General features: G+C 48.6%; 1 protein-coding gene across 3 annotated transcripts in view; it reads left to right on the forward strand.

Moving 5' to 3' along the window:
* The first annotated feature begins 6,951 nt into the window (after window positions 1-6,951).
* Window positions 6,952-13,875, forward strand: part of LOC121279898 (protein kinase C delta type-like) — a 59,407-nt gene continuing 52,483 nt past the window's right edge. The window contains exon 1 of one of the 3 annotated variants that reach the window (XM_041191431.1): window positions 6,952-6,969. The gene's annotated coding sequence lies outside the window, so the exon portion shown is untranslated. Of the gene's footprint in view, window positions 6,970-8,752; window positions 8,771-10,732; window positions 10,810-13,875 lie in introns of those variants that run through there. The other 2 variants (XM_041191433.1, XM_041191430.1) reach the window with 2 other exon arrangements.

Below are 13,875 nucleotides of genomic sequence, written 5' to 3' on the forward strand. Positions count from 1 at the left end.
CCTCGCTCGCCCCCCTCCCTCCTCGCTCGCCCCCCTCCCTCCTCGCTCGCCCCCCCTCCCTCCTCGCTCGCCCCCCTCCCTCCTCTCTCGCCCCCCTCCCTCCTCTCTCGCCCCCCCTCCCTCCTCTCTCGCCCCCCTCCCTCCTCTCTCGCCCCCCTCCCTCCTCTCTCGCCCCCCTCCCTCCTCTCTCGCCCCCCTCCCTCCTCTCTCGCCCCCCTCCCTCCTCTCTCGCCCCCCTCCCTCCTCTCTCGCCCCCCTCCCTCCTCTCTCGCCCCCCCTCCCTCCTCTCTCGCCCCCCTCCCTCCTCTCTCGCCCCCCTCCCTCCTCTCTCGCCCCCCTCCCTCCTCTCTCGCCCCCCTCCCTCCTCTCTCGCCCCCCTCCCTCCTCTCTCGCCCCCCTCCCTCCTCTCTCGCCCCCCTCCCTCCTCTCTCGCCCCCCCTCCCTCCTCTCTCGCCCCCCTCCCTCCTCTCTCGCCCCCCCTCCCTCCTCTCTCGCCCCCCTCCCTCCTCTCTCGCCCCCCCTCCCTCCTCTCTCGCCCCCCTCCCTCCTCTCTCGCCCCCCTCCCTCCTCTCTCGCCCCCCTCCCTCCTCTCTCGCCCCCCCTCCCTCCTCTCTCGCCCCCCTCCCTCCTCTCTCGCCCCCCTCCCTCCTCTCCCTCGCCCCCCCTCCCTCTTCCCTCGCCCCCCCTCCCTCTTCCCTCGCCCCCCTCCCTCTTCCCTCGCCCCCCCTCCCTCCTCCCTCGCCCCCCTCCCTCCTCCCTCGCCCCCCTCCCTCCTCCCTCGCCCCCCCTCCCTCCTCCCTCGCCCCCCTCCCTCCTCCCTCGCCCCCCTCCCTCCTCCCTCGCCCCCCTCCCTCCTCCCTCGCCCCCCCTCCCTCCTCCCTCGCCCCCCCTCCCTCCTCTCACGCCCCCCTCCCTCCTCTCACGCCCCCCTCCCTCCTCTCACGCCCCCCTCCCTTCCTCCTCTCACTTCCCCCTCTCTCCCGCCCCCCTCCCTCCCTCCCACCTTCCTCTCGCTCCCCCCGCCCTCCCTCCCTCCTCTCGCTCCCCATGCCCTCCCTCCTTCCTCTCGCTCCCCCCGCCCTCCCTCCCTCCTCTCGCTCCCCATGCCCTCCCTCCTTCCTCTCGCTCCCCCCGCCCTCCCTCCCTCCCTCTTTCTTCCCCACTCCCTCCCTCCTCTCGCTCCCCCTCCCTCCCTCCCTCCTCGCACGCACTTCCCCCTCCCTCCCTTCTCGCACGCACTCCCCCCAGCCTCCCTCCCTCCCTCCCTCCTCTCACGCACTTCCCCCCCCTCTCCCCTCTATACTCTATATCAAACCCTTCATAATTTAAAAACACTTAAAATCTCCTTGTTCTCCTCTGGGAACTGGATTCATGCAGCTCCTTGACCCAGTCTCGCCTCCTAATTATAATTCCCCAGCTTTCAAACCTCCCCAGCACTGTCATTGCCTTTAATGTCCTTCCTGTACTGGGATTCCCAAAATGTGCATTCACTGTAGCATAAACAACGTTTAGTCTCAACTTGTTATTTCTTTACTCTTGTGTTATGAGCTCCCATTTTTTAAATATAAATGTTGTTGGTCTTTCTAGACTTTTTTATAACCATGCAAATGCTAGTGAGTTCAGTACCTAACCCCTAGGTCTCTCTAGTGTCCTTCATTCACTCTTTACTGCTCTTTATTTCTCCGCCAAAATATAGGTCTTTGCACTTCTCACATTTAATTAATCTGTTGCTTATTCTATTACACTATCTTTCTAATTTATTAATCCATCTAATCATTGTCAGAGAATCAGTGTTAGTTTTCACATTTAAGCTGATGGCACCTAGCTGTACCTCACTACCACCTCTCTCTCTCTCTCTCTCTCTCTCTCTCTCTGGATTTCTCCACTGTCTCCAAGTTGCCAGACTGCTTGTATTGCATCTGACAGTATTGGGTAAGCAGAAATTTCCCCTAATCAAATATTGGAATTTCTGAAGCCATTTCCTTCAGTCCCTCCCACAAATTTCTTCCTTAACCACTGACTCCATCTTTCTCCCTGACAACTGTCTGAGGCAAAACGAGACTCTTTTCAACCTTGGTATCTTATTTTATTCCGAGATGGTCTTCCAAACTCATGCACACCATCACTAAGATTTCATGTTTCTACCTCCGTAACATTGCTCGTCTCTGTCCCTGCTTTAGATCCATCTGGTGCTGAAACCCTCTCATTCCTTTGTTACCTCCAGACTCAATTCAGTATTACTCCCAGCTAGCCTCCCACATTTTACCTTCCGTAAACTTAAGGTCATCCAAATCTCTCCCACCAGTGTCTTCACTTGCATCAAGTCCTGTTCACCTATCACCCCTATGCTCCTGGACCGAAATTGCCTCCTGGTCAAGCAACGTCTTGATTTAAAATTAAAGCCTTCTTTTCCAATTCTACAATGCCTAACCCCTGCCTGTCTCTGTAATCTCCTTCAGCCCCACATCCCTCCAAGATCTCTTTCTTGGGAACCCCCTATTTTAATTGTTTCACCATTGATATCTGTACCTTCAGCTTCCTGGGCTCTAAGCTTTGGAATTCCCTCCCTAAACCTCTCTACCGCTTTAACTCTATTTCTTTTCTTTTTACCCAGAGGGTGGTGAGGGTCTGGAACTCACTGCCTGAATGGATGTTCAAGGCAGAAAAACTCATACATTTAAAAATATTCTTGGATATGCATTGAACCTACAGTCACAGATCAAAAGCTGATAAGTAGAATTAGGACGGATAGCTGTTTCTTGGCCAGTGTAGCCATGATGGACCGAATGGTGGTCTCCTGTGTGACCTTCCCTGATCCACAATGATATGTTAAATTATTTCTTAAAACCTGTCTCTTTGACCAAGCTTTTGATCACCTGTCCTAACATCCCCTTCCATGACTGGGTGTCAGGTTTTGTATGATAATGCTCCTGTGAAGTACCTCGGATGCTCTACGACATTCAGAGCTCTTTTTAAATATAAGTTGTTGAAGCTCTCCTCATTCCTTTTGTCCGTCTGTATTCCAGATGTCCTTTTATAAATCAGCTATTTGATTTAGAGAGCAGACCCGAATATGTTCTAAGACGTGATTCCCACTTTAATCTCAGACATGCATCTTTATTCAGGATAGTTGAAATTGTTGTCTCATCTTTCTGAAACTGACCATTCTCATAAACACTGAACTCACTCCCTTTTCTTGCTTCCTAATCTCTGCTAGAGGTAACAATCTTAGATTCCAAAATCAAAATGTGCAGGTGTTGGAAACCTGAAATAAAAACAGAAAATGCTGGAAATACTCAGCAGGTCATGTGGCATCTGTGGAGAGAGAAGCAATTAACGTTTCAGATCAATGACCTCCAGTTGTCTTCATATCTGTTGCAGTGACTGTCACGTCCTCCATAGCTCCAAATGTATCTACCTTGCAGGGTGTTGCTGGGAGAATATTTCACAGAATCACAGAATCTTAATGGCACGGAAGGAAGCCATTCAGCCCATCATGTCTGCACCGGCTCTCCAAATAAGCATTATGATCTAGTGTCATTGCCCTGCCTTTTCCTCGTACCCCTGCACATTGTTTCTATTCAAATAATCATCTAATGTCCTCTTGAAAGCATCGATTGAACCTGCCTCCACCACACTTCCAGGCTGTGCATTTCAGACCCGAGCCACTCGCTGTGTGAAAAAGTTTTTTCTCCCATCACATTTGCTTCTTTTGCAAATTACTTTAAACCTGTGCCCTCTTGCTCCTGATCCTTTTATGAATGGGAACAGCTTCTCCCTATCTACTCTGTGCAGACCCCTCATGATTTTGCACATCTCTATCAAATCTTCTTTTAGCCGTCTCCTCTCCAAGGAGAACAGGCCCAACCTCTCCAATCTATCCTCATAGACAATATCCAGTCTTGGGTGACAAGTAGCAAGTAACATTCGCGCCACACAAGTGAAAGGCAATCACCATCTTCAACAAGACAGAATCTAACCATCGCCCCTTGATGTTCAATGGCATTACCATCACCGAATCCCCCAATATCAACATCCTGGGAATTACCATTGACCAGACACTGAACTGGACTAGCCATATGAATACTGTGGCTTCAGGAGCAGGTCAGAAGCTAGGAATCTCTGCTAAAGGTAACAATCTTAGGTTCCAAGTAACCCACCTCCTGACTTCCCCAAAGCCTATCCACCATCTAAAAGGCACAAGTCAGGAGTATGATGATATACTCTCCACTTGCCTGGATGAGTGCAACTCCAGCGCTGAAGAAGCTGGACACCATCCAAGACAAAGCAGCCACTTGATTGGCACCACATCAACAAACATTCACTCCCTTCACCACTGATGCACAGTAGCAGCAGTGTGTACCATCTACAAGATGCACTGCAGGAATTCACCAAGGCTCCTTCGACAGCACCTTCCAAACCCTCGACCACCACCATCTGGAAGGACAAGGACAGCAGATAGATGGGAACACCACCACCTGGAACTTCCCCTCCAAGTCACTCACCATCCTGACTTGGAAATATTTCGCCGTTCCTTCACTGTCGCTGGGTCAACATCATGGAACTCCCTACTTAACCTATACCACATGGACTACAGCGGTTCAAGAAGGCAACTCACCACCACCTTCTTAAGGGCAATTAGGGATGGGCAATAAATGCTGGCCCAGCCAGCGAAGCCCACATCCCGTGAATGAATTTTAAAAAGCTGAAGCTTCTCATCCCTGGAACCATTTTTGTAACCCTCTTCTGCACTCTCTCCAATGTGTTCACATCCTTCCTATAATGTGGTGCCCAGAACTGTACACAGTACTCCAGCTGAGGTCTAACGAGTGTCTGAAATGAATGCAGCATAACCTCCCTGCTCTTGTAGTCTGTGCCTCTATCAATAAAGCCCATGATACTATATGCTTTATTAACTGCTCTCCACCTGTCCTGCCATCTTCAATGATCTATGCACATATACACCGAGGTCTTTTTGCTCCTGCAACCCCTTCAAAATTTCACCCCTTATTTTATATTGTCTGTCCATGTTCTTCCTACCAAAATGCATCCCCTCACACTTCTCCGCATTTAACTTCATCTGCCACCTATCAGCCCACTCCACCAACTTGTCTATGTCCTCTTGAAGTTCCACACCGTCCTTCTCCACCGTTCACAACACTCCCAAGCTTTGTATAATCCACAAACTTTGAAATTGGCCCACGCACACCAAGATCTAGATCATTAATGTATATTAGGAAAAGCAAGGGTCCCAGTACCGACCCCTGGGGAACTCCACTACAAATCTTTCTCCAACCTGAAAAATATCCATTGACCATTACTCTTTGCTTCCTATTTTTCAGCCAATTTTGTATCCATGTTTTTATTCCATGAGCAATAACTTTTCTCACAAGTTAGTTGTGTGGCACTGTGTCAAATGCCTTTTGCAAGTCCATGTACACCACATCAATAGCATTACCCTCATCGACCTTTTCTATTACCTCTTCAAAAACCTCCAAGTTAGTTAAACACGATTTCTGCTTTAGAAATCCATGCTGGCTCATTTTTCCATGTGACCACTAATTCTATCCCGAATAATTGTTTCTAGAATCTTGCCCACCACTGAGGTGAAACTGACTGGTCTGAAATTGCTGGTTTTATCCTTACAAGGTTATATCCTTGTATATTAAGCACTCAGTTCGCATCATTTTTAAGCCAGGTGGAAGTTGGCTTGTTTAATAATTTGCTCCATTATTCCAAGAATGTAATCCTTCCACACAAGCACATAGGAAGCCACACACACATAACCATCTTGTTTTAGAATCTAATGCTGAATTTCTTAAACTGCCTTTGCAAGACCTGAGTATATATCATTAGTTCATACATGGACCAAAGCATTTGGCTGCTGTCACTCCCTCCATGCTATGAAGTGTTTCACTTTGATTTTTTTTATTCATTGATGGGTGTGGGCTTTGCTGGCTAGGCCAGCGTTTAATGTCCATCCCTAGTTGTTCTTGAGAAGCTGGTGGTGAGCTGCCTTCTTGAACCGCTGCAGTCCATGTGGTGCAGATACACTCAGTGCTGTTAGGGAGGGAGTTCCAGGATTTTGACCCAGTGACGGTGAAGGAAAAGCCGATATATTTCCAAGTCAGGATGGTGAGTGGCTTGGAGGGGAACTTCCAGGGGGTGGTGTTCCAAAGTATCTGCTGTCCTTGTCCTTCTAGATGGTAGAGGTTTGGAAGGTGCTGTCTAAGGAACCTTGGTGAATTCCTGCAGTGCATCTTGCAGGTGGTACACACTGCTGCTACTGTGCATCGGTGGTGGAGGGAGTGAATGTTTGTGGATCTGGTGCCAATCAAGCAGGGCAGCTTTGTCCTGGACAGTGTCAAGCTTCTTGAGTGTTTTGGAAGCTGCATTCATCCAGGCAAGTGGGGAGTGTTCTGTCACAGTCCTGACTTGTGCCTTGTAGATGGTGGACATGCTTTGGGGAGTCAGGAGGTGAGTTACTTGCCGCAGGATTTCTAGCCTCTGACCTGCTCTTGTTGCCACAGTATTTATATGGTTAGTCCAGTTCAGTTTCTGATCGATGGTAATCCCCAGGATGTTGATAGTGTGGGATTCAGTGATGGTAATGCCATTGAACATCAAGGGGCCATGGTTAGATTCTCTCTTGTTGGAGATGGTGATTGCCTGACACTTGTGTGGCACAAATGTTACTTGCCACTTGTCAGCCCAAGCGTGGATATTGTCCAAGTCTTGCTGCATTTGGACCTGGACTGTTTCAGTATCTGAGGAGTCACGAATGGTACTGAACATTGTGCAATCATCAACGAACATTCCCACTTCTGACCTTATGATGGAAGGAAGGTCATTGATGAAGCAGCTGAAGATGATTGGGCTGAGGACACTACCCTGAGGAACTCCTGCAGTGATGTCCTGGAGCTGAGATGACTGACCTCCAACAACCACAACCATCTTCCTTTGTGCTAGGTATGGACTCCAGCCAGTGAATAGTTTTCCTCCTGATTTCCATGGACTCCAGTTTTGCTAGGGTTCCTTAATGCCACACACGATCAAATGCTGCCTTGATGTCAAGGACAGTCACTCTCACCTCACCTCACCTCAGGAGTTCAGCTCTTTTGTTCATGTTTGATCCAAGGCTGCAATGAGGTCAGGAGCTCATTGGCCCTGGCAGAACCGAAACTGGGTGTCAGTGAGCAGGCTACTGCTAAGCAAGTGCCGATTGATAGCACTGTTGATGACCCCTTTCATTACTTTACTGATGATCGAGAGTAGACTAATGGGGCAGTAATTGGCCAGGTTGGATTTGTCCTTTTTGTGGCCAGGACATACCTGGGCAATTTTCCACATAGCCAGATATCAGAATAGACAATGCACCATCTGGTCTTGACTGTGATAAAGATTGTTGATGCTGCTGCCCATAGAATTATCTGCTCTCCCCACTTCCGGTTGTTAGTCTGTCCCTCAGCCCTGAGTACTCCAATAGAAAGTTAAAGTTCACTCTCACCAGAGCTCTGTAAATTTTGATCACACCCTGTGACATATGATCTGCTGTTTGGCTGTAGTTTAAGTTCCTGGTTTTGTAATTGCTGCTGTTCTTTGGTTGGACATGTTGAATGTGCCCTATGCCTTCTGCAGCTTCATCCTGAGCTGTTTCTTGGAGCTTTCAATGAGTGCATGCTTGTATTTTCCTATATGCAGCACTTTATTCTTGTCTGTATTACAATCCATAAGTCGTTGCTGTCCCCATTTGCACGCCTTTTTGAGCACATTGGTCATTTTAAAAATTCATTCTTGGGCATTGCTGACAAGATGAATATTTATTGCCAATTCTTAGTTGCCATGAGAAGATGGTGATCAGTGTTAAAAGGGTTGTAAAAACAGACACCTGGGGTGTTTTTGTTTATTCATTCACGGGATGTGGGCGTCCCTGGCTAGGCCAGCATTTATGGCTCATCCCTAGTTGCCCTTGAGACAGTGATGGTGAGCTGCCTTCTTGAACCGCTGCAGTCCCTGTGGTGTAGGTACACTCACAGTGCTGTTAGGGAGGGAGTGCCAGGATTTTGACCCAGCGACAGTGAAGGAACGGCGATATATTTCCAAGTCAGGATGGTGAGTGATTTGGAGGGTAACTTCCTGGTGATGGTGTTCCCATCTATCTGCTGCCTTTGTCCTTCTAGATGGTAGTGGAGGTGGGTTTGGAAGGTGCTGTCGAAGGAGTCTTGGTGAATTTCTGCAGTGCATCTTGTAGACGGTGTATGCTGCTGCTGCTGTGCGGGGGTGGTGTAGTGAGTAAGTATTGAAGGTGGTAGGTAGGGTGTTGTTGGAGCTGCTCATCACTGGATTCCTAGCCTCTGACCTGCTCTTGTAGCCACAGTATTTATATGGCTAGCCCAGTCCAGTTTCTGATCAATGGTAACCCCCAGAATGTTGATAGTTGGGGATTCAGTGATGGTAATGCCATTGAACATCAAGGGGCGATGGTTGGATTCTCTCTTGTTGGCGATGATCATTGCCTGGCACTTGTGTGGCATGAATGTTACTTGCCACTTGTCAGCCCAAGCCTGGATATTATCCAGGTCGTGCTGCATTTGGACATGGACTGCTTCAGTATCTGAGGAGTCGCGAATGGCGCTGAACATTGTGCAATCTTCAGCGAACACCCCCACTTCTGACCTTATGGTGGAAGGAAGGTCATTGATGAAGCAGCTGAAAATGGTTAGGCCGAGGACACGACCCTGAGGAACTCCTGCAGTGGCGCCCTGGAGCTGTATGTATACAAATCCTTGAAAATAAGACAAGTTGCGAAGACTATTAAAGAAGTGTACAAAGTCCTTGACTTTATTAATAGAGGCAGAGGGTGTAAAAAGAGGAAGTTCTGCTGAATCATTATAAAATACTGTTTAGGTCCCCGCTATAATATTGTATCTAATTCTGGGCACCACACTTGAGAAAGGATTTCAACGCCTTGGAGAGAGTGCAGAGATTTACTAGAATGGTATTGGGGATGAGGGACTTCAGTTACATGGAGAGACTGAAGAAGCATGGATTGTTCTCTTTAGAGCAGGGAAGGCTAAGAGGGGATTTAATAGAGGTGTTCAAAATCATGAGAGGTTTGATAAGGAGAAGCTGTTCCTAGTGATAGTTGGTAATCAGAGGACGCAGATTTAAAGTAATTGGCATAAATCCCAGGGAAGATGAGAATTGTTTTTGATGCATTGAGTTGTTCTGATCTCTAAGGGCAGTGGAAGCAGATTGCACGGTAACTTTCAAAAGGAATTGAGTAAATACACATGGAGAAAATTTCAGGGCCAAGGGAAAAGAGCAGGGAGTGGACTAATTGGATAGTTCTTTGTCCACATGCTGGCTGTTTGAATGTGCTGAATACCCTCCTCCTGTGCTGTATTCTCTGATGTAACATCAAGGGACAATTAAGAGTCACCAGTTTTCTGTGGGTTTGGAGTCACAAAGGCTCAGATAGGTAAGGAGAGCAGGTTCCCTTCCCTAAAGGACATTGAACCAATTGTTTTTTCTGACATTCGAACAGTGTTATGGTCACTTGCACTGAAACCTGCTTTTTATTTCCAGATATTTCTCAAACTGCCTGGTGAGATTTGAACTTGTCTTGTGGGTTTTTATTCCAGACCCATCTAGTTTGACCAATTTGTATTGGGTTTCTGAATCCAAGTCATTAATGTAAATTAATGATGGTCCCAGTTAGTTGGAGTCAGTCTGTCACAATTACTCCTTCTGTATCTGTGATGATGTATCAGTTACTCTCAGTCTCAGTTACATGGCTGTAGTTAGTTATTTCATAGTTACAGGTAAAGGATATATAGCCGACTCTCTCCCGATTGAGTCAGTATTGGCTTGAGCAAAGTAATTTGCTGATTGTCAGTTTGAGCGTAAGAATTCCAAAAAAAGGAGCAAGGTCTCTGTGTGAAGAAACTGATATTGGGGGTGATGTCTGATAGCTGGATTCTAAAGATTGTTAAATGTATTTTCATGATGTTGCTGGTCCTTGTTTTAATTCAGTTATCGATTATTTATCCTTATCTAAGGAAAGATATACTGGCAATGGAGGCAGTCCAGAGAAGGTTCATTAGGTTGATATCATGAATGGAGGGATTTTCTTATGAGGAGAGGTTGAGTAGGTTGGGCCTGTACTCATTGGAGTTCAGAAGAATGAGAGACGACCTTATTGAAACATAAAAGATTCTTAAGGGGCTTAACAGGGTAGATGTTGAGAGGTTGTCTCCCCTTGTGGGAGAGTCTAGGACCAGAGGACATAATCTCAGAGTAAGGGAGTGTTCATTTAAAACAGAGATGAGGAGGAATTTCTTCTCTGAGGGTAATCAATCTGTGGAATTCTTTACCACAGAGAGCTCGAGAGGCTGGGCCATTAAATGTATTCAAGGCGCAGATGTACAGATTTTTAATCAGGAAGGGAATCAAGGGTTTTGGGGAAAAGGCAGGAAGATGGAGTTGAGGATTATCAGATCAGCCAAGATCTCATTGAATGGCGGAGCAGACTTGATGGGCCGAATGGCCTACTTTGCTCCTACGTCTTATGGTCTGTCTTCAAATACCTGGTTCTTACTTTAAAGACACTGTTGGGTTGTTAGAAGTGAGTTCCCTACTGTGGAATTTTTGGTTAATGTGTTGAGGGGCAGGTGTGCTGTTGTGGTTTGTTTTGTGATACCCACCTGAGTGCTGTGTCCCTTTTTTTAAAGCACGAGCACCTCGACCAGGAAGGGGTGTCTTCAGTCTCTGGACTGTTTACTGATTCTCAGTAACTCCAGATTGCTGGTGAGTCACTGGCTGCAGATACTCCCATATGGATAACCCTGCTAACCCAGTCTCTGTGTTAAAGCGCTTGGATCCCATTGCCCTGCTTGAATTTTCACATTCACATGGTTAAGAGTTTGTGCCTAGCATCCCCTTCCTGACTCCACTGTTTCCAGAGGTGAGCAGCCCACAGCCTGAGGCAGTGCTCCCTGCTTTTGACACTGTTTCACATGGTACCTTGGCTCCTGGTGATTACTACCCCTCTGGTACCAACACACTGCCAATTTACCAGACTCCAGTTGCACAGAGTCTGATCCCCTGACAAGCGTTTGGTTGCGGAGTCAATCTACCTACCCCCAACAGCCACATTGACAGGGGAGGTGTGCGGGTTGCCCTGTTTGTAGTGGTGGGGGGGTATGTCAGGCTGCAGTGTTTGTGTGTGAGGTGGTGGGGGAGGTTTGGGCAGGCTGCCCTGTTTGTGGGGTGAGGGGGTGTGAAGCTGCCCTGTTAGTGGGGAATGGGAGGGGGTGTAGTGACTCCCCTGTTTGTGGGGGCTGCCCTGTGCACCCCGTTTGTGTGTGGAGGGGAAGGGGTGAGGGGCGGGACACCCTGTTTGTGTGGGGGGGTGAGGGGGCGGGACGCTCTGTTTGTGTAGGGGGGGTGGGGTGGGGGGGAGGGGGGGTTGAGGGGGCGGGACATCCTGTGTGTTTGGGGGTGTTGAGGGGGCCGGACACCCTGTGTGTTTGTGGGGGGGGGACACCTTGTGTGTGGGGGTGGGGGGGGGTGAGGGGGCAGGACCTCCTGTGTGTGAGGTGAGGAGGCGGGACCCCCTGTGTGTGGGGTGAGTGGGCGGGACCCCCTGTGTGTGGGGTGAGTGGGCGGGACCCCCTGTGTGTGGGGTGAGGAGGCGGGACCCCCTGTGTGTGGGGTGAGCGGGCGGGACCCCCTGTGTGTGGGGTGAGGAGGCGGGACCCCCTGTGTGTGGGGTGAGGAGGCGGGACCCCCTGTGTGTGGGGTGAGCGGGCGGGACCTCCTGTGTGTGGGGTGAGGGGGTGGGGCACCCTGTGTGTGGGGGGAGGGTGAGGGGGTGGGACATCCTGTGTGTGGGGGGAGGGTGAGCGGGCGGGACCTCCTGTGTGTGGGGTGACGAGGCGGGACCCCCTGTGTGTGGGGTGAGGAGGTGGGACACCCTGTGTGTGGGGGGAGGGTGAGGGGGTGGGACATCCTGTGTGTGGGGGGAGGGTGAGGGGGCAGGACCTCCTGTGTGTGGGGTGAGGAGGTGGGACACCCTGTGTGTGGGGGGAGGGTGAGGGGGTGGGACATCCTGTGTGTGGGGGGAGGGGGTGGGGCACCCTGTGTGTGGGGGGAGGGTGAGGGGGTGGGACCCCCTGTGTGTGGGGGCAGGGGGTGGGGCACCCTGTGTGTGGGGGGAGGGTGAGGGGGTGGGACCCCCTGTGTGTGGGGGCAGGGGGTGGGGCACCCTGTGTGTGGGGTGAGGGTGAGGGGGTGGGACATCCTGTGTGTGGGGCAGCTGGACGTTTGTGCTGTGTATGTTGGTGTTTGTAACTCCTCCTGAGGATGAGTTGCTGTGACTGAGCAAACGGTCAGGGGGCAGCAGCTTGAGCAGAATTTGACGTCAGGAATATGTTGGAACATTTTGATGCCGAATCTAAGTGAGCAGCTTTTCATATTGTGAATTCCTATCCCAGGACACAAGGTTCTCTTGCGCAGGTGAGACTTCGGGTGCGCAAGCTCTTGTCTTTAGCAGAACTGAGTTGGCAGTGACACAGTGAAAGCCGATAAGTTAAGGCTGTGAAGGATTTAACAGCTTGAAACTAGAAACCAATTCAATAGGAGAGAGAAGAGAGAGAAATGGTGTGTAAGCTACTGGTAACGGAACAGGCACAGAAGCACAAGAAGGTAGAGCCATTGCTTACTGGCAGATTTACACATACCTGTCCAGCATGTCTGGGTAGAATCCATCAGAAAAGCTCAGTTGAATGGAGGGACAGATGTTCCAAAAATCCAGAAAAAATGTCATCCTAGAAATTTGATCTGACTGAGGTAACTAGAACTGAAAGGGAATTGCATTAATTCTGAATCTCTTGTGCAGTTCCCTGGTCCTCAATACTCTGGGAGCTGCTGTATAATTTCTGCGTTTTTTGTTTCTAGTCTGTTTGTATGTGACCCTTTATCAGATTTGAGATGTGTGAAGAGTTGAAAGTTGCTGATGGCTGCATTCTTGTGTTGAGAGAATGTCATAAAGCCATTAATGTATATAATATTTTGGAAAATATTTTTCTTTTAAAATAGAGATTAGCCTATGGAAATGTCTTAATTGGATTAAAACCAGCTAGTCTGGGTGCTTTGATATGTACTAGTTTGAGATGTAAACAGAGAGGTAGAGTGTATTTGCATTTTTTTGAATAGAGCATTCAAGAAGTGGGGTGAAAACATGAAGCCTATCTAGCAGCTACCAAGCAATATTTTATATTACTAATAAAATTGGTACAATGAATGGGGTTTCATTGTTAAAAGGTAAAGTTCATTGGTGAGACAATGAGAATTTGAATTCAATCAGTGGTGGTAGGTATAACTTCAGTAGTTTTCGGGTGTACAGAGCAGAGGCAATGTCAGATCAAAAGGCAGCCGCAAGCCTCCAACTGGTTCCACAGTGAAAAGAACCTCATTTTAAATTCAGCAGGTCTGACAGCATCTGTGGAGTGGAAGACAGAGTTAATGTTTCGAGTCCGTATGTTCATCAGCTCTGATGAAGAGTCATATGGACTTGAAACGTTAACTCTGTCTTCCTCTCCACGGATGCTGTCAGACCTGCTGAGTTTTTCCAGCAATTTTTGTTTTTGTTTCAGATTTCCAGCATCCGCAGTATTTTACTTTTATCTCATTTTGAATTTGTAAGGTGAAAATGCTTTGCCTGGTGTCTGGTTCAATCTATGGGTTGCTGTTGCCTTAATGGAGATTATTTTGGGAATTTGTCAAAAGTTATGATAGTAATTTGTAGCCACGTGTATATATATTTTAACCTGTGTAAATTAATAAAATGTTTCATTTAGTTTAATGTGAAAC

The sequence above is a fragment of the Carcharodon carcharias genome, chromosome 7 (assembly GCF_017639515.1).
Source record: "Carcharodon carcharias isolate sCarCar2 chromosome 7, sCarCar2.pri, whole genome shotgun sequence".
In the NCBI taxonomy this organism is placed as follows: domain Eukaryota; kingdom Metazoa; phylum Chordata; class Chondrichthyes; order Lamniformes; family Lamnidae; genus Carcharodon; species Carcharodon carcharias.